General features: G+C 39.7%; 1 protein-coding gene across 2 annotated transcripts in view; it reads left to right on the top strand.

Moving 5' to 3' along the window:
- The window catches only part of CDH12 (cadherin 12), a 678,501-nt gene that overhangs the window by 249,368 nt on the left and 403,551 nt on the right, over positions 1-25,582 (top strand). The window contains exon 3 of one of the 2 annotated variants that reach the window (XM_079984947.1): positions 7,023-7,103. The exons of the other annotated variant lie outside the window; for it this stretch is intronic. The gene's annotated coding sequence lies outside the window, so the exon portion shown is untranslated. The remainder of the gene's footprint in view (positions 1-7,022; positions 7,104-25,582) is intronic. 2 annotated transcript variants of the gene reach the window in all.

Below are 25,582 nucleotides of genomic sequence, written 5' to 3'. Positions count from 1 at the left end.
TAAGCATGGGGAGGGTGGCACTGTGACTGGGACTATAACTAAACATAATACGCTCCATTGCTTCTAATAGGAAATGTGTTGCAAATTGGCTGGTTATGGATATTTACCCTTCAAATGACTTTTAACTCAGTATTTGCTTTCTGTATCAACCAGATTCAGAAAATTGTGCACTACTTAAGAGTCTCAGAGCAGCCTTTTCCCTTCAGACAGTCTACATGTTTTATTAGAAGCAACCTGTATTCCCTAGAGGAGAGCTTATCTTTGTCATTTCTCAAGTTAGTGTTCTTGGTCTAGATATCCTTCAAAACAAAATGTTAAAAAACCCAAAACAAAATGCATGGAAGCACAAACAAGTATTCAGAAAACTTTTCTGGTGCTCTCTGAAACATGGTAAGTCATATTGTGAATTGCCCACACATGCTAATGGGGACCAAATGTGATTGGCTAAAACTACATGCCGAAAGTGGCAGTGGAGATTAATGTGAGGCTACATCTTTTGAAAATATTGTGCGGATGTTTCTACCAATAAATCAGAAGTGTTTCCTTTTCCTTTTATCTGCTTTTATTAATACATGCATCCTCTGGCTGTTTCTTTCTTTCTTTCTTTCTCTTAAGCAAAAGATACCAAGTGGTTATTTTTCACCTTTGTTATTGACACCAGATAGTTATCCCATTTTCTCTGCTACAGTCCTTCTAGAAATCTTTCATGCCTTTAATCCCACTACTATTAACAGCCCAAACTCATATTTTAGCACTTTATCACTGGCTTGGGAGAACAACTGGCTATGGTGTTTATGCTGTTTTGTGTGCCTCTGAATATGACTCTCTCTTACTGTGGATCCCATGTCACATTTCTGAGAATGCTTCAAGGTCAGTTCTGTTTCCCTGTTTCTAAATGCATGGGTGTTGCACCCATGAGGCATGGAAACAAAAGGTCACCAATCATGTTGCTATCTCTGTTATGTGTATGACTGAATTGTTAATGCCCTGTTGAGATCTGGCATGAGTTTTTGATTAGAGCTGGATAGACCTGGGCTCAGATCCAGGCCCAGATTGGGTGATTTTTGGCCATTCATAAGAAATGCTGTTGCTAGATCAAACAGGTCTATCTAATCTAGCATTTTGCCTGGGGACTGGGGCAAGCCAGCAGGCAGTAGTGTTCTGTTGTAAATGGCGGCTCACAATTGGTGTTCAGAAGCATACCGCCTCATATATTGGAGGTAATACAACTATATTGACTAGTAGCCTTATCCTCTATCAATTTGACTGAACCCCCTTTAAAGCTATCCAAGTTAGTGACCATCACTTCCGTGGTTTGCTAAAGCTCTCATAGATCCAACATAAAGCCCCTTTTTACTCTACACTGTCAAGGACCAGCATGGTACTATTCTTCATCCAGTACAAATATACTCTTCTCTCTCCCTTTTTTTGTAGGTATGGAGATTTTGTACAATTCTGAGTCAACACATCCCCCAAATGGAAAAGGGAGGAGGTCTTTTAGATGAGTAATTTGTAATTTGTCCTAGCACCTGTATTCCTTTGTTCTGTTGTTTCTTTCCTGTTAAGATCCTTGCTATATCCTATTTTGTTTACCTTGCTCAAAATGATACAGCGTTGATGAGAAACGACCAAACTGGCCATCTTTGTTCTTTTCCTGAGTTCTACGTTTATCGTTTGCACAATTTGTCTCTGATTGAATAAGAGCCAGAGTACAGTGTTCTTATTGCTTAAAAATATGGTTGTGATTTCAAATGGAGAACATGATGTGCAATTAAACAATAAGTGTGTGATATGCTACAATGATCCAGATCTGCACTGGAAAAGACAGCATAGTTGTTTTTGCAGATGTCCTGAACATGCCATGCCAGTGTGCAGGGAAGCAGAAATATCTGCAGAAATAAAGGAGCTAGTTTCACACATTCCGGTGGATATCGTCCCAAAATCCAATATCTGGCTTTTAAGTTAGAATGCTGAAACTCATACTCAGCTATTCACATAAATTACAACTTTATACACAAACACAATGATATTCCACCAAATTTTATTGCGAGTTGACCCAACTTAGTCAAGTTCTTTCATTTCAGTGAGTCTACTCTGAGTAAAAACCTAGCTGAATACCACCCATCATTTGCATTTCTTATTTAAAATTATGTTCAGATGTATTGCATATGCTTAAACCCCAAACATACAGACTTTTAAGTGATGGTTTAAGGATACAAAAGGATACAATTTATGGAAAAGACAGTGCCTCTGAAAGGCATTAAATGATCACACAGTTTGGGACCTTAAATATCAGTATATTTCATACATGAGACAGCATTATTAGAGAAGTGATTGTTCTATTTGTGCTCCCTTATGCTGTCACTTATATGCTAGAAAATAGGGGAAATAATATGTAAGAGCAAGCTCTTTCCAGACAGTCAAGTGGTTTGTTCTCTCATTCATATATATATATATATATATATATATATATATATATATATGGATCTTATCTGCTTGGTGTCTTCAAAAGCATTTTCACTTTTCTCAGCAGAATGTCAGCACTCGCTATGGAAGACATTCATAATAAATAAAAGGCTCTTTTTATATCACTTTTTATTTTCAAATTACTCACAGATTATCTTTCCTCCGGTCTTTTCTGCTTTCATTCCTCGAATCAGTTTATTCAGACATCTTGGTCTAAATCTTTGTAAAAGCCATTCAGGCTTGGAATCCCACCTGCTCTCCACATCCGATCTTTCCTTTTTTCAACAGCATCATCATAAAAATAGCTTCTTCAGTGAATCAATATAGCCTTTTAACCCTTAGAGACACATTGAAGATGAAGACCAATGTGACAGAATGGTCAGTTTTTAGAACCTCTGGTTTTCTTCAGAGGAAGCACACTAGTTAATCAAATTAAATATATATATATATATGAATGAATAGCCCTAGCCCAGTATATTATCTTCCCAATCTAACCCTTAAGTAACCTCTCTTATCAATGGCTGGCACTGCCACAGGATGAAAGGAACAAGGTTTTCCAGGGCAGCCTGACTTACACAGTTAGACTGTGAGAGCCATTAAAACTGCACAGCTCTTCCCCACTAGAAGCAAGATTAGCTACATTAAAGTTGGCCATTTCTAAAGAGTAGCAAGGCAGGATTTATGTGTTCAGGTCACCTTGGGCTTCCTCAACCCTTGGAAGGCAGTAGAAGAGATAGAGGTAATAATAGGAACAGCTTGTCTGCACAGTTCCTTTCTGCATGCTGGTCCTAACCCATACTGTGGCGTTTGCTCTCCTATGTGTGTGACATCATATTGGGTTCATAGGGAAAGGGCTAACTAATTGTAAAATGACTAACCAATGGGAACCCAGGGGGCAGAGTTAACTGTGTATAAGGTTTAAGCACAGAGGTTTTTTAGTTAGTTAGAGTGGGTTAGAGTTGTTGAGAAGACAGTCTGGAGTTAGAAGGGACAGAGAAGATAAGTCTGTGGGTTGGCTTAGTCTGGTGTGAGAGAGTGAGAGAATTTGTGAAGAGGAGTCATTCAAACAGTTGAGATAATCAGTCAGAAGGTATTAGGAAGGTATAGGCTGGTAAAGAAATTAAAGTTAAGATACTGTCAGGAATATTATCTGAGAAACCATAAACTTGTTAATGTTTGTAAAGTAAACTTGTTCTCTTTTTTGGTTCACTTTTAACAACTGACTGGACTCAGTGTTTTACCAGAGGGTAACTGGTTGGTGGCAGCAGGGAAGCGAGCACAGTGGTGGCACAGGGATCAATAGACCGTTAAACGTCCGGGGACCCTGTGTGATCGCCACACATACTCCTGAGGATTTTGAATACAGACAGAAAATCTGGCCACCCCATCACAAAAAGGATCCTGTATTGCCCATGTGGTACCTGCTGTAGTGTGCATTTTAAAAAGTCTGAAATATATATTCAGGTTGGGTCTCTGGAATTCAAGGGTGCTTCAGGGGCATAGAATCATAGAATTGTAGTGTTGGAAGGAACCATGAGGGTCATCTGGTCCAATCTCCTGCAATGCAGGGATCTCAACTAAAGCATCCATGCCAGGTGGCCACCCAACCTCTGCTTAAAAACCTCCAAGAAAGGAGAGCCCACAAAATACAAAGTGAAAATAACAACAACAAACCAATGATTAAACTATGATTTAAGGCAAAAGGCAGAACTATGCGGCTTAGTGGATTAGCGCTATTAGCGGTTTAGCGGCTTAGCGGCTATTAGCGGCTTAGCGGCTATTAGCGGCTTAGTGGCTTAGAAAAAGGGGGGGAAAGGGGAAAAACTCGCAAGAACTCGCCCGACGTTTCGTCTTGCGAAGCAAGCCCATAGGGAAATTCGTCTTGCGAAGCACCTCAAAAGACGGAAAACTCTTTCGTCTAGCGAGTTTTTCGTCTTGCGAGGCATTCGTCTTGCGGGGCACCACTGTAACAGAAATGCTTGCCTTGGCAGCATTGCTCACCTCAAAAGTTCTATGCCCAATTCTTCTTATGCAGAAGTTGCTGGGTTTTTTTAAAAAAAAGGCGGGGGATGAATTCACCCTTCTGTAAAATAACTGTTTTCCTTTAGCTACAGCTGAGAGGAAGGAAAATTTACTGTTCTTCATGATAAAGAAATCAATCAGAATGAAATTTGCTGTTTGTTTTGTATCCAGACAGAGAATCGCTAATGTTTTTCTAATGGTTTGTTATATGAGCTTCAGAAAACAGGATTAAACTGTGTTCTCATGCCAGTCTTGGCAGCTGAAAAGAGATTTGAGGGATTGTATGAGATTTTTAAAAACAGAATGAGTTTGGGCTGCAAGTTTCTGGTCTTTGTGAAGCTGAAGTTGCAAAGCACATATTATTTTATTGGGCTGCTCTTCATCCAAAGAACCCTGTGCTTATTCACGCCCTGATGGTGGCCTCCTAGTTGCAGCTATGATTGAGTAAAAAATATTCAAGAAGTCCTACTCAGTTTAACACAATTTATTTTGGAGAACAATAGCCTTTGTGCATGATCCACGACACCTGCACTTAGGCAGCTGGGCGTACCAGCTGTGTCAGTATACATAGCTGAAGCGCTAAGTGTTCTTGAAAATACATGTGGGTTTGTTTGTTTTTAAGAATCGTGACATTAACAGCTTTCAGTGCTGTTTTAACTGACCTGGAAGTGGGTCCTAGTCACTGCTGGGTGCTTGGCCACTGAAACATGCAGAATCCTAAAGCTAGTCAACATGGTGCCTTCTTGTTGTTGCGTCTTGAGGCCCCAAGACCCACCCCCAAAATAAATACACACGGACACTTATATTAGTTTAAGTTTTGGGGCAAAAATTTTGGCCACAACTTTATTGAAATACAATCACGTGAGCAGTATTGGCTTAGGCATTGACTCCCCACTATAACTGACTCCACCTCTCAGGGTGATCGTCAAATGGGGTAAGCCAAACGAGGGAGCTAGGTCGATGAGGACCAACCTAAGCTCACCCTGGGCTCCTGTGGTCCTGGCATCGCCCTAGCCCCTCAAGCGGAATTTGGACGAGATCCAGGACCCCCAGATTCCTTTAACGGAATACCCAGTTCCTGGAGGGGCAGGTGATGGCCGCACCTCCCCTCCCCACAATCCAACTGAGCCAATGCCTAACTGCCACCTTACAAGTTGTGACGGTTTGCTAAGGGGTAGGCAAAAACTAAATGGCTAAAGCCAATCTGCCAAATGGAAAAATTCCTACATAACCCCTGTTCCAAAACAGGCGACCCAAACCAAAGCAAGGCCAAGCGACTCTAACTAAACTAGGGAGGGTGGGCGGGTGTTCAACAGTGTGAAGCAAGTGCCCCTCCTTGCATCACACTGCTGTTTTTAAAGCCCCTGGGATCACGCCACCCACTGGCTATTGGCTAAAATCACCTGGTGTGATCCCAGGAGAATGGTCAGGACTTCTTGCTCCTACCCCCCCCATTTTAACCCTATCAGGTGAGCTCTTGGGTCCCGCGCGCAAACAGGACCATCTGTTATGAGGATCCAATTTGTTAGCTAAGTCCTCCTTTTCCTCCTCCTCCAATAGACACCTCCAGCATTCTCTTGGGTTTACTTGCTGCATCCATGAAAGTTCTACTGTTAGTTTTCGATCGTCCATCCATTGCATAAATGGACATCCCCTAGACCAGTGTTCCCCAACCTTGGGCCTCCAGCTGTTTTTGGACTACAACTCCCATCATCCCTCGCTAGCAAGACCAGTGGTCAAGGATGATGGGAATTGTAGTCCAAAAACAGCTGGAGGCCCAAGGTTGGAAAACACTGCCCTAAACCTTTTAAAATTGTAGGGTCTCCACACTAGCATTGCTTCATTCCATCAGTCTGAGTCATCTCTTGCCACATGCCCTGCATATGTCCATTTTAAGTGGGCCTTTCCCACTAGCTCCATCACTTTTGATCTTTGTCATATCCAATTGTTAGTTCTTCAGTCTTATAATGATATGCCTAGCATTGCTCATTCCATGGTATGTTCTGTTGCTCTTAAGCTGTTCATGCTTCCTTGTGTCATGGGCCTGTTGTTAGTCTACAACTCCTATAATCCTGGATCATTGGCCTTGCTGACTGGGGCTGATGGGGTGCGTAGCCCAACAACAGAGGAAGGGCACCATTTTAGTGATGTCTGCAAATATTCCATCTCTTAGAAGAACATGGCACTTGCCAATACTTTAATCTTGGAGCTGCTGAAGTGAAAATATGAGGCAGAATTGAATGTCATTGCTTGCGAGGAAGACCCAGGTGGTGATGTAACCCTCTAAAAATCTCAATTCCCCCCCCCCCAATTCCCATCTTGCTGCAACTCCACACTACCGCTACTGATTCCATTAAAATGTGAACAGTTACAATTGTGAGCTCACATTTTATACACATAACCAAAAAGTTGGCTGATTAGATGACTCATTGTCATAGGAGTCAGGGGCTGGAAGGGAAGTAGAACAGGATATGCTTTCTCCAGATTCCTTAAAAGTATGCTCACTCTCATTCCATTTCCTCTGTCCCTTCCAGCCCCAGCCCAATTCATTTCAATAAAGTTAGGATGTTAAGTGTTGCCTTTGGATCTTCAGACTCTGACAGAGAGCAAAACAGGTAAGTTTAAACTCCAAAATTATATACTTGGGGGGGGGGTGTGTTTGTGTGTGTGTGAAATGATGTTTTTAACTTGGAGCACTTCCCCTACAGTTTGCTACTACTGTCCTTGTTTGTCCCCCAGGCAATATAATCTATTGGGCAATAGTCATAAAATATTGTGGATGGAAATGCAGTTTGCTGCTAGGTTTTTGCTCCAGGCGGTCAAATTCACAAATATATACCAAGGTCCATTGGAACTGGATTCCTGGCCCATTCTTACAGCTAAGGGATTACGGGGAACAAAAAGTCTTAATACACCTATTTACATTTCCTTGGAGATGGAGAGTTCTGCATATTCCTACATGTTCACCATATGACAACTATCATGTGGCAATCTAAACTGCATGGGACTTTTGCATAAATGAATTCTTCTGCTATGTGAACTTAGTACCTGATGTTGGAGACAGGCTTTGCGCATGATATCAGTGTGGCAGATATCATGTTGGTAGATGATGTAAACTGACAATAGAAAACTTCCAAGTTCATTTCCTTGTTCAAACATCAGACAACAATTGTATGTATTATTTATATACTTAAGAAATTATGGGACGTAGTTGATCATTGTACTTATGGCTGTCAAACTTCAGTTAGGAGGAAAGTGATTTGTCTAAAAGGAGGAGAGAAATTCTGTTGAGTCAAAAAATATCTGATTTAACAATTTCACCCTTCATTGTTATCAAGTGAAAACTGAAATCGTGGGAATCCCAGGAAAGGACAAATCTGTCTTTATCAAAGTGCTTATTTCATATTACTGAGAAAATGTTTCCATCTAGCATTAATAGAGTTAATGGGGGAAATTTGAATATGTACTTCTTTTACTGAAATATCTCAGCAATTGTCAAATATGGGCAGAGCCTTGTGAAAGGCAAAAAGAAACACTCATGGTTTGAAATGCATTCTGATGGTAAATCTGTGTAAACTTAGCTGTCTGTCATTTCTTTGATAGAAGGCACCAGAGACAGTTTAATATCCACTATTTTGCAAGTGATCCATTAAGCTCAGCCTTCATGATGACTCTTGAGATTGGTGTTCATTTTTATCATAGGTATTTACTCACTCAAATCCTTTTCTCCCCCCTGCTGGGAATTTAGTGCCGTATAGATGTTTGCATGCAGCGGAAAGCTGACCTTGACGAGGTTGAGATGTTAGCTGTTTTGCTCTCTAGTGTCTCCTTCTATGGCATGCACAGAAATGCTTTGATTTTCTCTCAGAATGTGATCAGTACTGATAAAAATCTGATGTGTCAAGAGAAAAATAAGGTGAAAATGAAAATGAAATAAACATGAAGGACACGATCTAGCCACACTTTTAAGCTGAATTTATTTCAGCTGGAATATTAAGCGTATGCTTTTCTTTCATTGAAATCAGTGAGACTTAATTGTCCTTATCACTGACTAGCTACTACTTTCACACACTATATTTACACACTCAAATAGTTGAATACTATGTTGTGACAGAGATTCCTCCTTCCCATGCAACCTGTCCCACAGATCCTCCAAATATCCCTATTTTCCAGGGACAGTCCCAGAATTATGAAACCCACCCCAGCTTCTGATTTCATCATGGAATGTCCCACTTTTCCTTTGGATGTCCCTATTTTCATCAGAGAAATGTCAGAGTTTTGTGCCACCCAAGCCAATGGGAAAAGCAGCTATACAACCTTTAGAATACATCTGAAGGCAGCACGCCATAGGGAAGTTTTATTAATGTTTAATTTTTTTATTATGTTTTTATATATGTTGGAAGCTGCCCAGAGTGGCTGGGGCAACCCAGTCAGATGGATGGGGTATAAATGATAAAATTATTATTATTATGAAATAGGGCATGCCTATTTTCATCAAAGAAATGTTGGAGGGTATGATACTATCATCAGGCCATACGTGGTTATTTTTTGTTTGTTTTTTAAATAATATTTATTAAGTTTTTAACAAAAAAAGGATTACAAAACAGTAAACAGTAAACAAAGAACACACAAAAAGAATACAAAAACTGAGATTTAACGTAAAAATAAAAAAAATAAAAATCCCTCTTTCTGATATCTTACAATCATTTACTTATTTTCCTGACTTCCTCACACCTCCCTTTTTTGTATTCCCTTTAAAAATTTGTTCAGCAAATTCATACCCTCTTAATTTACCCTTAATTGTTTATCCTCACATATTCTAACTTCAAATTTTCATCTGATATCAATCCCTTCTTGCATATTCTTAATTTGCCTTATTGCTAGAACCACTTCGTTTCATTCCAACATCATTAACATTCAATAATTAGGCCATACGTTTTGTGTGCTCACAGTTTTTAAAATGTCTGAGGAACTGGAATTCTCACAAGCATTCTATGATACTTCAGCTATGGAGTCTATGGGTAGCAACAAGTTATTTCAACATTCTGAAGCCAGAATGCAAGGAATATTTCAAAAGTACAGTTTGTGTTTACCCTGTGGCTTGTTGTTAAGTTCTCTCAGGTTTATTTGATTTGGAGGTACATGGCAAAACCACTATTCTCATATAAATCTGCATGTGTTTTTATTTTATACCTCCAGAGAAAGTAGCCGTAAAAATTGATCCAAATGTGACTTTGACTCTGTAAGTTGGTATTGTTCTATGCATTGGAATTTCAGTTTGTGGAATATATCTCAATTCACCAAAAGGCTTCGCACATGTTGCCAATCACTTGGACTAAGGAGTCCATATACCCCATTTCCCCCAGCTAATAGAAACGGTGAGAGGAGAACCGCATGAGTACAGTTGACCTGGGGAGAACAAGATTCACTTTGTTATATGGAAAAATGTAACTGCTAAAGCAAGCAAAATAACTCTTTGTCGATAGAAAGGGAAAGGCAATCATCCCTGCTTCTTTTTTTAATCCATTGTGGTGATGGATGTCTATATAAAAACCCTTGATAGATAGGTAGATGATTGCGCTCATCATTAATTTACATTTGCAGGGCTATTAATGGACATCAACCACCAAATGCTACCCCTGTGCAAAGCCTGTGGAGATTAAAGTGGGGGAGGGCTGGGTTGGTAGTTTTTGCATGCTAAAGAATTGATGCATTGCTGCATCAGAACCCTTACAATCCAGATTGCAATCTAAAATGGCAGAGATTTAATTTGGATGGCTTTATAAATTGTGTGCTTCACATTCGTGATGACGTTGTCAAATAAAGCAGGAGCTATTTTTCTTCCTGCCCACAAGAGAGTCACAGCGGCGCCGCCTACATATTTTCTGCTGTAGTGCTTCCTGTTGGCACACAAAAGCACTTAGATGCTTAGATGGAGGGAGGAATTATTTTTAGTTCACCTCTATCCTTTAACATTGGAAGGTCAACTTGTGGTCTCCTTTGGCAAAGTTTGCAGTGCATCTGTAGACCTCAAATGGGCTCAGTGCAGGGGGGTGGGAAATAATATTTCCACAGAAGTGTACCACAATACAACAAACAAACAAACTGGAAATCAAATATATTCTATTCCTAGCTTAGAAGAGATAAGCAATCTGTGATTATTATTTTTTAAAGCAAATTTGTATACAGTATTTTCTCTGGACCAGAAGGAATGATACACAATAGGAAATGGAGTGGAAAATGACAAAGTGGCTGAATGATAGACCCATATAGATCTAGATTCAAAACATTTAGTTAAAATACAAATATTAATTGGTTCTAATTGTGTTGGTTTGATTGTCAAATAGCTTTGACATTTTCTATAGAAAGTGATTCATAAATGGAATTAGTTAAATAAATGGAAAATATATAATCAGCCCCAGATTAGACATGAAGGCTAGTTCTGAGTTTGAAAAGTTTAGAGATCACAAGCAATAAAATATGAATAGTTTTAAGCTGTTGTTTTATGCATTTGCAAATTCATTGGAGGTTCTTAAGTAGAGCTTGGATGGCCATCTGTCATAGATGTTTTGGTATTTCAGGGGTATGGTGGGATCAGGGTCAGAGAACAGGGACTTAGGCTGTATCCTAAACCCATTCAGCTTGGTCATGTGAGCTGGCATTCCAGCACAGAATACTATTTTAAAGTTTTGTCTTATCCTAACACTCACCTTCTGCCAGACTTTATCAGAGCGGCAACAGCAGAAGCAGCCCCACTGCCAAATGGTGTTTGGATCTGGTGTAAGATGGCTTAATTTATAGCAATTTGCTTTAAGTCAGCTTCATCTGCATAGGATTGCTTTCTACTTGACTTAAGATTTCTTTAATAAAATGATATTGGAGAGTAAGTCACTGTACTACAAAAAGTTTTTGTCATGTTTTTGCTCATTGATTATCAGCTCTCTTTCACAAAAGTTCTCAGCTGAAAACCATAGTACAACCAACATACGAAGCTGTTTCTTTATGTTTCCTTTTAAATATATGTGTGCAAATAATTTTAGCCAAAGAGTTGAATTTTTGTTAAAGCCTCAGCGCCTAGGACTTGCCGATCAAAAGGTCGGTGGTTCAAATCCCTGCGGCGGGGTGCGCTCCCGCTGCTCGGTCCCAGCGCCTGCCAACCTAGCAGTTCGAAAGCACCTCCGGGTGCAAGTAGATAAATAGGGACCGCTTACCAGCGGGAAGGTAAACGGCGTTTCCGTGTGCGGCTCTGGCTCGCCAGAGCAGCGATGTCACGCTGGCCACGTGACCCGGAAGTGTCTCCGGACAGCGCTGGCCCCTGGCCTCTTAAGTGAGATGGGCGCACAACCCCAGAGTCTGTCAAGACTGGCCCGTATGGGCAGGGGTACCTTTACCTTTTTATTTGCTGGAAAACCTGGAAAACCTGTTCACTTTTGGAGATTAGGCCTACAACAAAGGTAGACTACAGATCCACTCCTGGTTTTGCCTTCAGCACTCTCAGTTACCAAGTCCACCTACTATCACCAAGAGCCAGTGCCCAGAGCAGTAATGAGGGAGGAATTTATTCAGTTTACAAATCTGTACTTTCCAAAACAATATGCAAGCCTAAACACTACTATTTTTTCAAATGTTCCCTTTTCTGTATTTTACAATATGTTTCTCTAACTAAACTGTATTAAAAACACACATATGAGGGGGAAGTGTGCAAAAATGCATATATTAGTGAAAATATCATACAAAAATGCACTTTAACAGAGGTAATTGCTTGCAAAATTGTGCACATTAGAGCAGATAAAAATGCAAGCAAAATTCTATGCCCATTTCCTTTTTAAAAATGAAAACTTGTGCACAAATGGGGTGAACTAAACTCAAGAGCTGAAAAATGAGCCTCTGAAATTGACAGTGCCATTCCTTAGAATCTCTTACTTCCTGTCGGTTTTAAGAGAAACTTATATGCAGAATTCATCATGCGAAAGGCTGGGCTGGATGAATCCCAAACCAGAATTAAGATTGCCAGAAGAAATATCAACAACCTCAGATATGCAGAATACACAACCTTGATGGCAGAAAGTGAGGAGGAATTAAAGAACCTTGGAATGAGGGTGAAAGAGGAGAGCACAAAATAGGTTCTGCAGCTCAACATCAAAAACCTAAGACCATTGCCAGTGGTCCCATCACCTCCTGGCAAATAGAAGGGGAAGAAATGGAGGCAGTGAGAGATTTTACTTTCTTGGGCTCCATGATCACTGCAGATGGTGACAGCAGTCACGAAATTAAAAGATGCCTGCTTCTTGGGAGAAAAGCAATGACAAACCTAGACAGCATCTTAGAAAGCAGAGGCATCACCGTGCTGACAAAGGTCTGTATAGTTAAAGCTATGGTTTTCCCAGTAGTGATGTATGGAAGTGAGAGCTGAACCATAAAGAAGGCTGATCACTGAATAATTGACGCTTTGAATTATGGTGCTGGGGGAGACTCTTGAGAGTCCCATGGACTGCAAGAAGATCAAACCTATCCATTCTGAAGGAAGTCAGCCCTGAGTGCTCACTGGAAGGACAGATCCTGAAGCTGAGACTCCAATACTTTGGCCACCTCATGAGAAGAGAAGACTCTCTGGAAAAGACTCTGGTGTTGGGAAAGATTGAGGGCACGTGGAGAAGGGGAGGACAGAGGACGAGATGGTTGGACAGTGTTCTCGAAGCTACCAACATGAGTTTGACCAAGCTGCATGAAGCAGTGGAAGACAGGAGTGCCTGGGGTGCTCTGGTCCATGGGGTCACAAAGAGCTGGACACAGCAAAACAACTAAACAACAACAAATAATGCTTGAAGCCTCCAAGACATATTTTTAAATTCAGGATGAAACTGAGGCATACGTTAATATTTTTCATCACATATTTTTCACCACTGGATTATTGTAAAGGTATAAACTGGGCCCCAGAAATTTGCTGTTGACTTGCCCCACATGATTGTGTGCTCAGATACTCTTATGGAGAACTTTAGTATTCACTGGGTGCTTACGTGGAGACAGACAGCCATGACCGTTTTTATTACCTCAGCAGCAGCTTTCTTCTTCCATGCCACAGAAATGGCAACAACTATTTTCTCCACCATTTAAACTTTCTCGTAGTTTTTTACTGTAATGCATTTTACTAAGTTGGGTTGTATTCAACATACAATGGTAGTTCAGGTTAATAACTTAATTCATTCCAGAGGTCTGTTCTTAACTTAAAACTGTTCTTAACCTGAGATACCACTTTACCTAATGGGGCCTCCCATTGCTGCCACGCCACCGGAGCACAGTTTCTGTTCTCATCCTGAAGCAAAGTTCTTAACCCGAGGTACTATTTCTGTGTTAGCAGAGTCTATAACCTGAAGCGTCTGTAAACTTAAGCATATGTAACCCGAGGTACCACTGTAATAGGTTTTCTTCTTCTTCTCAGTCCTTCCTGCTCCTCCCCTGTGCCCCTGAAATTGGCTTGTAGGGATCAGGAGAAGTCTGAGAACAATGTGTGGGGATGATAATGGGGATTGTTCCATCTGGCAAACTGAAAAGCGTGCATTGATGGAGCAATCTGAAGGGCACAACATGTTCTATCAGAAAAGGTCATTCTTAATTTAACATCAAATACATTTCTTACATAGGAACACGGATGTGTTTCTGTAATGCTTGTCTATCACCTTGGCTATTTTTCCTCTACTATTGATAGTTTTGATCTTAGATTAGGAACTTAGTGGGCTGAAAAGCTTCTTTTCCCTCTTACTTTCTAAAATATGGTGCTTGGAAAACATCACCTCATGCATCACCTAAACAACTCAAGGTGTTATTTGCATGCCTTCCACTTATTGATCCGCATGGGTGAAAAACAGCAATATTTCTCTTAATCAGAAAGCAGGTGAAATTCTGTCATTCACGGGTCACAGGTTGTGTACACACTTTAACCACAAAACACATTCAAAACACATTCTTCATCTCAAAGAATTCTGGGCACTGTAGTTCACCCCTCACACACATTTACAGATCCAAGCAACCCTTAAGAAACTCCAGTGCCTCAAATTCTTTGAGATGAAGAGTGTTGCGTAGAAATGTAGAATGTCTAATGCATTGTCTTTCTCTGTAAACAGGAATTAAATTTTGACATATTGAACATGCTTTATTCAAAACAGCATTGTCGCACTAATGCAGCTGGAAAAGGCTAGAGAAAAAGAGTCCCACCCACCATTAAAGTGGTTATTGATTGAAGGTTAATGTTGTGTATCTAAGAGATCATTTTGCATCCTTCTAATAATCAAATAAGTGCAGAACTGAATGACTAGCTAAACAGCTTGGGTGAGTGTCCATTGGATTCAGTAGAGGATATCAGCATTGATTGCTTACAGAAGTACCCAAAGAGTCTGAAAGGTTTTGACTCTTCAACCCGCAATGCTACCGGCTGACTGGAAATGATCATATGCATATGAAATGGAAAATCCAATTTGCCCACATGAGCTAATTTTCAAGCTATGCTTCTGACTTTTACTAACATTTCAATATAGTTTTGACCTGGATCTTGTTTTTTATTTGTTTGTTTTTAAAGAGAGGACTACTCTATTTCATCAGCACGATACCTGCACATCTCATTTTAGGGTGAATGTCCAAAATGTGGCGATCATATAAAATACTTAATATGCAGTCACAGGCCAGCTAGAAAATTTGGTAAGCGCTCTCACACACACGCTAGTATATCCCTTTGTCTTTCTGCTAATATGAGTGCATGGGGCACAAGTGCCTTTGTGAACACGCCCAAAGAAAGATGGGACAACAAGATGGGACATACAGGCACATGCTGCTTTTGTGTGCTAGCCAGCCGGGTGGGAAGCATGTGCTGCTGTATATACATCACTGTTAATCAGCACTGTAATACACACACTGCCTTACAGGTGAAAGTATTACTAAGACCAGTCAATTTGGATCCCAGTAGGATTTCCCTTCCTATTTTTCTGATTAGCCTCACCTACTCCATACTGTACCTGAAGGAACAGGTGGGAAATCAACTAATAGACAATATCAGTCACAACTGGCAGAGCAGTTCAGGAAGGAAGAGCAGTACAAACATCAATGGGAAGGACCTTTTAGGGTTACTGAGGATTTTCTAGGCCTGCTCCTAGCTAGAACACCCTTGGAGACTTCCCCAAGTCACACACATGAGTCTAAGGCTCATGCACACAAATCTAACACTAGACCATAGTTTTATGTTATACCCAAGCAAGGATTCCTCCCCACACCCTTGAAATCTGTCCTGAAGAGCTACAATGTCTCCAAATATGAAAAAGTTAAAGAAATTTGATTTCCCAAAGGAAGTACTGATGATTTGGGTTCCCGTTGCAAGCTGAAACTGGAGCCCTGTTGGATCCAGATCTGTGATGAATTGGGGTCTGATCTGAAATGCCAAATTGTGCCCTGAATCTAATACTGTGTGTGTGTGTGTGTGTGTGTGTGTTGCATAGCCGTACTAACAGTACAGCATTACCTGCCCAACAGAAGGCAACACAGATCCTTATGCCTAAACAATAGTAGAATCTAATTCGACCAGAAACTTCCTCCCTTTGTTTTATTATTTTTCCTTCTGCCTAAAATAGCACAAAGCCCACCCTCAGCTGATCAAAGTGTGTAGAAATCAAGCATCAGTAGCCCCAGAAGAGACGCCAAAGATGAAAGGAAGATCATATTATTCTGGTGCATTGTCTCTTCTGTTCTCTATCACTGCCAGACAAAATCAACAGCTTTTCTACTTCCTTTCAGTTTGTGGACCATATGGAACTCCATCTCCTATTGACTGACCCTTTTTTATTAACATGGAATGTGTTCCCAAGGCATTCAACCTCAATCATGCAACTTGGCCATGAAAATATCTGAGTCTGAATTGAAATTGTCTTTTCTGTGATTTACGTGCAGCCCAGAAGTAAGTCTTCTTGAGCTCAGTAAGGTTTCCTGAGCTCAAGACGTGCACAGGATTGCAACCTGACAGCACAATCGTATGCATGTCCAGTCAGAGGAAAATCTCTCTAATTGAGTTTGATGAGACTTACTTCCAGGTAATACTTAGAGTGGAGGACAAATTATTCTGATTTCATCAGACTTAATGGAGATTTATTTTGGATTTTAAACAGGAATTTTTTATTTTTTATTTTTATTTTATTTTTTTAAAAAAACACCTTACTTAAACAGATTTTTGATGTGTTCTATGATGGAATGATGGTGAAAGTTAAAGCAATGCTGCCTTCATGTTGATATTGTTTTCTGCCTAAGGAAAACATTTCAAAAAATGTGAAGCAATATCCTGCTTCTTCTTTCATAGTTGACCATAATTTTGAACAGGATGAATTTAAGCAACATATATTAAATCATGAAGGGCACCATGTCAGTTAGGAGAAAGATTTCATTATGTCTTTGTGGATGAAATTTTCAAATGGCCTCATTCTTGGGTATATTCAAGAGAGATGGCTGAAAAAGTTGTTTGCAGTGGGAACATTTGATGGGCTCCTTCTTGTATCTTAAAGCTTTTTAAAATTATCTTCCAATAATTTTTTATTATTTTCTTTACACATTCATTCTTTCTTACAATACATTAAAAAGGTAAAGGGACCCCTGACCATTAGGTCCAGTCGTGACCGACTCTGGGGTTGCGGCGCTCATCTCGCTTTACTGGCCGAGGGAGCCGGCATACAGCTTCCAGGTCATGTTGCCAGCATGACTAAGCCGCTTCTAGCAAACCAGAGCAGCGCACGGAAACGCCGTTTACCTTCCCGCCAGAGCGGTACGTATTTATCTACTTGCACTTTGACGTGCTTTCGAACTGCTAGGTTGGCAGGAGCAGGGACTGAGCAACGGGAGCTCACCCCGTCGCGGGGATTCAAACTGCCAACCTTCTGATCAGCAAGTCCTAGGCTCTGTGGTTTAACCCACAGTGCCACCTGCATCCCACTACAATACATTAGTCAACATATAAACCTTTTAAAGCTATACTGAAATTATCAATGAGGGACGGAGAACATGTGACTCTCCTAATGTTGCTGGACTTGCAGTCCCCTCATCCCTGCCTATCAGCTTATTATGGGAGCTGCAGTCTAACCCAAAGGCTTCAAGTTCTCCATCCCTTTATGGCCAATATGGCCAAATTTGGATCTCTCTTATGCCAACGTATTTGGCGCCTCTCATATACATACCATTTCATTGTTCACGGCAGTTGCTTTGAACTTGTTTTGCTATTGACAAGATATGGTAATGACTTTCAAAATTTTAATAGCTTTCAAGGAGAATAAGATGAACTCCTGGAGGATAAGGCCATTAACAGCCAATGCCAGAGGCAATATGCTTCTGTATACAAGTGTGTGCGAGAGAAAGCTATTGCACTCAGGTCCTGCTTCCTACAGCATGCAGAATTGGAAACATTGTAGGGTTTGCAAGCTGTTGCATGTCTACCATGAAAGCATTTGCCTCCTAGGTGGGTCATAAGGAAAGGGTTAAATGAATGTGAAGTGATTGGCCAGTGGAAACAAGGGGAGGAGTTTGAGTTAGAGTCCGAGTTGTGTGGAAGTCAGTTGGGAGTTGGGAGTTGGAGAAGGAAGAGGGAGGATAAGTCTGTGGGCTGGACGAGTTGTGTTGTGAGAGAGTGAGAGGAACTGTTAGGTGGAGTCAGATAGATAGTTGGGATAATCAGTTTGAAGTTATTAGGAACGTATAGGACAGTAAAGAAACTAAGATTAAGAAACTGACAAGAAAAATTAACTGAAACCTTAAACTTGTTCATGCTTATAAAAATAAACTTTATTATTTGTTAATGTTAACAACTGTCTAGACTCCGTGTGTACCTGAGGGAAATGGGTTGGTGGCAGCGAAGAGGCAACCACAGTGGTGGCACAGGGATCAATAGACCGTCAAACGTCCGGGTACCCTGTGTGATCGCCACAGTTGCATGTTGCAAAAAATTCAGGGGTGGCAATTTTATGAAAACACATCCTGCTCGTACAGTTTCCAGGAATCCTCGGAATTCCCTGGAGGTTCACAATTTGAATCTACCAGTTTATAGCAACAATGGCTTTTGTAGTATTAGTAATTTGGATAGAAACATAGCATGAATGTTGCAGTGACATTGCCCCCCCCCCCCCCCGCTTTCTCTCAATAGCACCCTTGTTCCTCAGCACTGAACCAAAACACAGACAGAAATAATGGAGTATTGTAGTAACCGGTACCAGCTCCCCATAGGAAAAAGTCGATATGCATACTGTTAGATTTCTCAGTCCTATCTCTTGGCTGGTGTATCAGAGATGCCTAGCCGGCCTGATATGAATTGCTTTAGCTTCATACATTTTGATGAGTTTAATATTTAGTGTTCTATAAATTACCCTGGGTAACAATTAGCCTGTCTAAAACAAAGAGTCAATTTCCATTTTCATGCTAATGAAATCTTCTTTTGAAAAGGTGCTGAAGACAATCAACAAGCTAATGATACATTGTGCATGACTTGAGCATATATGTCGCTCATATCATATAGATCAAACATTCCCATGGGAAATGCAGGCGGGGAGCTTTAATTGAATGTAAACATCCCAGCCTGAAGCAGCAAAAAGAGAAAAAAAAGAAAGAGAGGAGGGAAAACCGCTCTGAAGAAAGTTACATTTTGCACACTGGCAGCAGAACAGAAAGAAAATAAATACATGCATTGATTGACTCAGAGGCAATTATATTTTCTCTCCATATATGGACATTCCTTTCAGCAGCCCTTTCTGAATTTCAGAACCCGCTCTCTTAGTGAACGTGCATGCGATCATTTTCCCCAGTGACTATATTACTTATTTGTAGTCAGTCCATTCTCATTTTAAACATTTATGTCATACATATAGCAAAAGTGGTGGCATACAGACATGTTAAGTAATACATCAAAAACAGAAATAATTAGAGCTGGAATAAAATGAATAACCTCGTTTCATGTGTGTGTGTGGGTTTTTTTTTTTCTGAGGGTAATGTGTTTCTAGCTTTCTGTAATTTTCGGAAATTTCTCCAACACTTTGCTGTTGTTGATTCGATTTTGTTCTTCTCCATGGCAATTTTCTTTGTATTTTCATAAATGCTTTAGCTGAATTTCCTGCATGCTTTAGCTGAGATTGGTCTAGATGACCCTTTTCTCCCTTCCAACTCTACAATTCTATTATTCTTTTATTCTTTCTTGTTTTTGTTGTTGTTTTGACAGTTTGCCAACATGGCCCTTTAAATCCCCTTTGTTGTTCAGCCCATGCCATTTTGTTGACAACATTATGCTAAATCTCATGGGCTGCTGAACAGATTAAATACCACTATGGGCAATTATTAATGTCAGCTGATAACAGTTCTTTCATGTGTTTTTCTGTTGTATTTGCTGAGAACAATGAAAGCAAAGGAAGAGGAGGACTGACCCAATACATTTTACTGCCTCAGGTGGAGCAACAAATGGTTCCCCACTCAAAAAAAGCAGAGTTATTTTGTCACCTGTGGCAAGAAAAATCCCTAACAGTGCCCCACCATCCCCCTGGCAATACAAATAAAATAGCACGTGTCTAACTAATATTTTCAGGGATATATTTATATGTACTATACCCAGAGAGATAGCAAGATTAAAATCAAAATAAATAAATGGATTTTGCAAAAATATATTGCTGAGTAGTGACGGGCCAATGCAGTCGAGAAATCACCAAGAAGATTTTTGAGCATTAAAAAGAAGAGAGAAATTAAGTGAATAGATCATAAATTAGATTTACAGTAATGAATGATATTAGAGAGGGAAAATGAAGTCTCCCCAATTCTTTTTCCAGGAAAAGGAATTATTCTATTAGAATACTGAATGGCAATTTCTATAGAAATAAGGGCTATTTTATTCAGGCAAAGAACCTAGAATTAAGTTGTTTTTCTCAGGCTGATGCTGCAGATAAGGGTTAAGCATTAAATTTCTGGGAAATGAGTGCATTTTAAAATTACCATTTATCACTTTTCCAATATAGAAACCTATGTAAAAAAAAAAAAAAAAAAATCCCTTCAGTTACAACACAGGTATGCAAATCTACAAACATGCACACAAGCTTATAGCAAACCACCATCAGATCAATTGTTTTACAATCAATTTATTTAGAAATTTAAATAAAAATAATGCCGTGCTCTTCTAGAACTATATTTACAAAACTATATTTATGCCAAAATGAAATCAGTCGCTGCTAAGCTATAATAAATTTATGAACATGAACTCTTCATTCTCTCATTTGCATAAAAAAAATATAAATGGGTGCTTATCCTGTATTAAAAAGGTAAAGGTATCCCTGACCATTGGGTCCAGTCGCAGATGACTCTGGGGTTGCGTGCTCATCTCGCTCTGTAGGCCGAGGGAGCTGGTGTTTGTCCACAGACAGCTTCTGGGTCATGTGGCCAGCATGACTAAGCTGCTTCTGGCAAACCAGAGCAGCACACGGAAACGCTGTTTACCTTCCCGCCAGAGTGGTACCTATTTATCTACTTGCACTTTGATGTGCTTTCGAACTGCTAGGTTGGCAGGAGCAGTGACCAAGCAATGGGAGCTCACCCTGTTGTGGGGATTTGAACTGCCAACCTTCTGATCAGCAAGCCCTAGGCTCAGTGGTTTAACCCACAGCGCCACCCGCGTCCCTTTCTTCAAGGTAATATTGTAAAATAACCTTCCTTAATGTTATACCGGTAGATAAGTCCAAACCCTACTTCCACACAAAGTTTAGAGTTCATCATCAAAAATTACTTTGTTCCCTCCGTCTCTGGATGTCCCACAACTGGATGATGTAAACAATTTTGGAAGCCCTCACCATGCATCCTATTTTCAGTAAATTTGTGTGGGGTGTGTGTGGGAACAGTGGGAACAAGCATGCAAGCTCCACCTCAGTCTTTGTTCTAATCACAAGTTGGACACTTGTCCCCGCTGCCCCTCATGCGTTTACATGAATGCTTGAAGAGGACTAAAATGTGTATAGTATACTGAAGGCTTCCATGGGGTACAGGATTTAACCCACTGACTCTGTTCCCTCTGTGCATTGATTATCTCTGTGTTTTCAGAACCTTCACATAAAACATTCACACAGAGCTGCTCAGTGTGTGGAGTTTGGGGTTGGGACAGTCAGCACGGACAGTTCCACTCCTGCTTCATGCACTACAACCTTGCCAGCTGCCATCTGTCTGTCTTGATAGACAATGGACTGCGCCTCCAGTGGTGAAATCAAGCCACTGCTTTAGCAACACCAAAGAGACCTCCCCGGGATGCGAGCCTAGGCAATGTGTATTGAGGTCCAGGGCTACCAAGACCACAAGACCCCTCACTCAGCCTCACTAAGGGTAGTGAGGCAATAAAGGTAACAACCTACTAAAATTCATGCTAATCTCATGCAGGAAAGCAGAACAATACGTTTGATATTAGCTTGGTTGCAGAAGTTGCTGGAAGGAGGCATACAAGGCACCATCCAACCATCTTGGGGACCAGAATTGTGTAGGCTTTACTCCTTAGCCTTTTCTTCTCCTGAAGATATCCTGACGGGCAGCAGAGGTTTAGGATCAGGGTTTTCCTTCTCCTAGATGGGCTATTTCCCCATGACAACGAACCCCATCTATTCCTCACTTCCCTTTATAGCAGAAACTATCTTCTTGACCATTGGTCCCATTATTGGTCTTCTGTGCTCAATCTGCCAGAGCCTGCCTTTGCATGCATAACTCACTGAGGGTTTGAGATCCATCAGCTACCTTTTCCTGGTTTAGCTGGCCAGTTGAAGCTGTTTCCTGGAGTATGACTTCTGTTGCATGCTGACATATTCTAGGAGCCACAGGTGAGAACTGTGTGCAGGGTTGGGACCAAAGGTGGACAAACTACTGCAGTGTGGCATAGGGAGAGGAAGTGTGGCTAAGATGCAGCCTGGGGAGAACCCCAAGGGCCAGATGGGGAGGTTTTGAGGCTCCCCTTCCATGCTGTAAAGGGTCTAGTTGTTATCATATGTTTGTATGTTTTCCCCAACATTTTTGAAAATGATCTCTTTTGATCAATCCCCAAAGTTATCCTCTCAAAATCAACAAGATATTTACATGATTAAATGTCAGTAAGTCCCATTGAGTATCATGGAGCTTACTTCTGAGTAAACACAAAGACAGTATTCTGTTAATTTAGGTAAAAACATAAGGTGGAAGAACTAACATAAAGGTAACAACCTACTAAAATTCATGCTAATCTCATACACTGTTAAACCCTAGATAGTTTTTTATTATTTTAAAATGTTGATAAATTTGCTCTAGTTTGCATGTTGTTGTTGTTTATTTTAAAAAAACATTTTTTAAGTTTGTTGTGTATTATTTTTGAATAAGTCTTGCAACATAGAATGGTTTATCCCTTGCCTATAAAAGCTAAAACTAATACTGTATAAATATTTTGATTTTCTTTTTTTTAATAATTTTTTATTAATATTTTAAAGATTACAGAAAAAAGAGATAAAAGTAATAACAATTAAAAAAAGAAAAAAACAGTACATATATAAAAAAAATCATCGAAAACCATAAAACAGAAAAAAAGATTAAAAAACCAGTCAAACCTATATATCACTTGCTTACATTCACTTATTTCCTTGACCTCCTCACACCTCTCATTTTTGTATTCTATTACATTCACTTATTTCCTTGACCTCCTCACACCTCTCATTTTTGTATTCTAATTCAATTTGTTATTTCAGTAAATCCTTCCAACCTTATTTTTATTTTAATAATTTGTCTTAATATACTATAATTTTACATTATCTCTTTCACCAACTCATTTTTACTTAATCCTTTATGTCATTTCTACTAAAACCACATAATTTTCTTTTCCCAACATCTTTCTAACAATCCTTAATTTTGCAATATTTTTGAAGATAAACTTTGAATTTTTTCCAATCTTCTTCCACCAACTCTTCTCCTTGGTCCCGGATTCTGCCAGTCATCTCAGCCAGTTCCATGTACTCCATCACCTTCATCTGCCATTCTTCCCGGGTGGGTAGATCTTGTGTCTTCCAATACTTTGTGATGAGTATTCTTGCTGCTGTTGTGGTGTACATAAAAAAGGTTCTATCCTCCTTTCGCACCAATTGGCCGACCATGCCCAAGAGAAAGGCCTCTGGTTTCTTCTGGAAGGTATATTTAAATACCTTTTTCATTTCATTATAGATCATCTCCCAGAAGGTCTTAATCTTTGGGCATGTCCACCAAAGGTGAAAGAATGTACCTTCAACCTCTTTACATTTCCAACATTTATTATCAGGCAAATGATAGATTTTTGCAAGCTTGACTGGTGTCATGTACCACCTGTATATCATTTTCATAATATTTTCTCTTAAGGCATTACATGCCATAAACTTCATACCTGTGGTCCATAACTGTTCCCAGTCAGCCATCATAATGTTATGTCCAACATCTTGTGCCCATTTAATCATAACAGATTTAACCATTTCATCCTGAGTGTTCCATTTCAACAGCAAGTTATACATTCTTGACAAATTCTTAGTTTTGGGATCTAACAATTCTGTTTCCAATTTTGATTTTTCCACCTGAAAACCAATTTTCTTGTCCAAACTGTAAGCCTCCATTATTTGATAATAATGAAGCCTAAATATTTTGATTTTCATCCAGTGATACATAAAGGATCCAATATTTGGGAATGCAGAAAATATCCTTAAACCTAAGTATTGGCAACCCCCCCCCATTTTCAATAACCATTCAATTAGAGAAACAATTCTTAATGGATAGGTGTGATTGTATCATAAAAAGTGCTCCATATAAGCAGCTCCAATGGTTGGAGGCAAACTGTATACATGAAACCTGATTACACATGTGGTCCTTCATCCATCAAGGCACAAACACAGAAGCTAGCTTGTATGTTCACATAGCCGCTAGCTGGATTGGGGTGATTAAGCATGGACCACAGCAGATTTAGGGGAGCTGGACATTTTCAGCCCAAGGCTGAGAGTTGTTAGGAAAAATATTTACAATGTTAAAAATTGGATCCACTGCGGTCTATTCCATGCTGCGTACCAAAGCATAATCAGGAACCCTTGCTCCCAAACACAGTTAATTTAATAGAATCATCATGTTTTTACATAGCAGTCTTCTCCCTGTGCATTTTTAACACAATGATACTTACCATCCTCATTTCTCAAGATACTGTAGCCTGCAATATATCAAGCTAAGGGCCTAGTCATTACTTTGATTCATGAGATTCATTTTACTTGTAGCAAATGATGTGGCTGTTATGGTGGCATGAATCAAATATGTACTTTAGAAAGGAACAAGAACATAAAAGTACTGTTCTTTTCTTTCTTTCTTCTTCTTTTTCTTTTTTTCTTTTTTAAAAAAATGTTATTCCTTTGCACTTTCACTGTGCTGAACTCAGTTTTCAAGCATGCATGCAAAGCACAGGGAATGCACAATTTTGCCAAGGGCATATCTACACATTGGGTGGGAAGAAAAGGTCGGGGAACCTTTGTTTATTTAGTTCACAACATTTATGTTACTGCTCAATTGGAATAAAACCTCAGAGCAGTTCACAAAAAGAATAATGTTTGACGTTTTTAATGTTGGGCATTTTATTATCTTCTTATATGTGCTGGAAGCCTCCCAGAGTGGCTGGGCAAACCCAGCCAGATGGTTGGTGTATAAATAATAAAATATTTTTTTATTACTACTAGTATTATTAAATAAAATAATCAGTTAAAAGTATTTTAAAAATCCAAAAATAATTACAACCAGAAATAAGATTAAAACATATGAGAGCTTTTAGATGCCTGGATTAAAACTGGATTAAAACATATGAGAGCTTTTAGATGCCTGGATAGGCTTTCCTAAACAGAAATGTTTTTAGCAGGTGCCAAAAAGAGTGCAGTGAAAATGTTTGCCTGATATAAATAGAAAGTGAGTTCCAAAGTGTTCGTGCTGCCATAGTAAAAGATTGATTTCTTAAAAGTGTGCAACGGGTATTGTGTGAAACTTGTAACAGTGCCACTTCTTCTGATTGAAGCAGTAGAGTATGCATGCTGTATATTGATAGGATAAGGAGATATAA

Source organism: Podarcis cretensis, assembly GCF_951804945.1.
Source record: "Podarcis cretensis genome assembly, chromosome: 7".
NCBI lineage: Eukaryota > Metazoa > Chordata > Lepidosauria > Squamata > Lacertidae > Podarcis > Podarcis cretensis.
This window is presented reverse-complemented; position numbering and strand designations above follow the sequence as displayed.